Genomic DNA, 2,228 nt, shown 5'->3' with positions numbered 1-2,228 from the left:
GAACGACTTATGGTGGCCTCTGGTACCTGGGGTTCTCAGTGGGCTGAGCGGGAGGCCCCTGACGGCACTCCTTGGGCTTGGTGGTACGCCCACGGGTCCAGAAGGACCATTGTGAAAGCTCCTGATTAGGGTCTAGGCCTTCCTCCTGCCAGTGACCCACATCACCCTCGCCGTGGCTTGGAGCAGGGTAGGCTGAGCGCGAGCTGCCCTTGGACTGTGACGACCATGAGGCAGAGCGCGAGGGCCAAGGTGGTGAGGAGCGTGCCTGCATCGACTCTCCGGGGCGTGGTGCGGATCGGTACCGGGTCGCGGGAGAGTGGTGCTGGGATTGAGATCGGTGCCGATGACCAGGCTGGTACCTGGATCCAGATCTGGACCATGACGACGACCGCCTGCGGGAGCGGTGCCGTGTTTGCACGCGCGGAGATGGCGGACCTATTAGGGTTGGCTTGCCCCTAGACGGTACCGCACGAGTCGGAGGCGGTGCAGTGGTCTGCGATGATGCCGGCTCTGTGAGGGCGATGAGCTCTCGCGCCGCTGCGAACATCTCCGGCGTTGACGGAAGCCGGGGCTCAACCACGGTCCGGGTCGGGGAGCCTGTGCGCACCGGACTCAACAGCTCCTCTCTCGGTGCCAGAGTCAACGGCGCCGATATCGGTCGCTCCGGCGCTGGACGCGACTCCGAGGCTGGTATGGGAGGTGCTGGCGACTGCTGAGGTGGGACAGTCGTCTCCGGCTTGCGCGGTCTCTTCTGGCCTGGAGGCAGAGAACGGCGCCGGGTCACTTGTACCGGCTGTGCTGCCGGAGAGGTCCGGTGCCGCGGGCCTCTCTCAGAGTCCAACCGCGGTGCAGTACCTGATGCTGCCGCCGGGGCGCTGCGCACCGAAGCGCCCGGTGCCGGGACTTGGCGCGCCGATGGAGGGCCCGGGCTAAGGGCCGCCTCTGTAAGGAGCGGCTTGAGTCTAAAGTCCTGCTCCTTTTTGGACCGAGGTCTGAACGCCTTACAGATCCTACACTTGTCAGCCTGGTGAGACTCCCCGAGGCTCTTCAGACAGGAGTCGTGGGGGTCTCCCGTTGGCAGGCTGAGCAAGGCTTGAAACCCAGAGCCTTGGGCATGAGCCCAGGCGGCGGGAAGGGAGGAGGGGAAGGACCCCTTCCAACCCACTAAATTAAGTCTAAACTTATCACTATCTCTATAACAAGTGCTGCAGCTATGAGAACTGCGGAAGAAAGGGAAGGGGAAAGCTAGGGGGCGTGGAGGACAGCTACGCCGCGCTGCACAGTCCCAACGGCCGTCCCGGGCGGCAAGAAGGAACTGGGGGGGCGCTGGGCCAGCTGGGGCACACATCCAACGCCATGAAGGCGCCACGCCAGGGGGCTCCACGGCCGACCCACCGGGTGCTGCTAGGGTAAAAATTCTCCGCTGACGGGGCACGCGGCGCGCACACCGAATTGGAATCGATATGAGCAAGCCCTTGAAGAAGAACCCAAGAGTCCTGAGCCCCTCCTCGTGGTCCCCCTGGCGGGGAAGCGAAAGCCTGAGGCGGGGGAGCAGACGGCGGGCAGCGCAGGGCCCAGCCAGGCACCTTGCCACAGGGTGGGCAGCGGAGATGAAGGGTGAGGGGGCTGAGCTGACCCTGCCTCACACAATCCCACTGGGGCTCACCCTGCCTTGGCCTGGCACTGCCAGCTGCCCGCAGGAATCAGGAACCTTTAGCCGGTGACCCAGCGCCCCTTAGCCTTCACTGGGCAGACCAGGCCTGGGCACAGAGCACCCCCCACTGCCAAGCAGGGTCCAGCCCCCCAATGTTCCTGCCGCTCTTCTGGGTCCCTTTCTAAGCTGCCAGGCCCTTTGTGAGACAGGGGGTCATGGGGGCAGCCAAAAGACTGCAGGTCATGGTGGTAGACAGAGGGGGCTGCCAGTAGCAGGGGGTCATGAGGGGCAGTGGTGGAGCAGCCTGTGGGGCAGGGAGTCGTGGGGTAGATGAGAGAGCCCTGCAGCAGGAGGTTGTGGGGAGGCAGCCTGCAGAGCAGGGGGCAGCTGAAGGCAGGGGGTCATGGGGGTAGATGGGGGGGGCAGCCTGCAGCAGGGGGTTGTGGGTGGCAGCCTGGGGGGCAGGGGGTCGCAGGGGGCAGCCCGTGGGGCAGGGGATCACAGGAGCAGCTGAAGGGCAGGGAACAGTGGGGACAGCCCAGAGGTCGCGGGGGCCCTACACACACACACCAGC

This window comes from Lepidochelys olivacea (genome assembly GCF_965140295.1).
Source record: "Lepidochelys olivacea isolate rLepOli2 genome assembly, chromosome: 1".
Taxonomy (NCBI): domain Eukaryota; kingdom Metazoa; phylum Chordata; order Testudines; family Cheloniidae; genus Lepidochelys; species Lepidochelys olivacea.
This window is presented reverse-complemented; position numbering follows the sequence as displayed.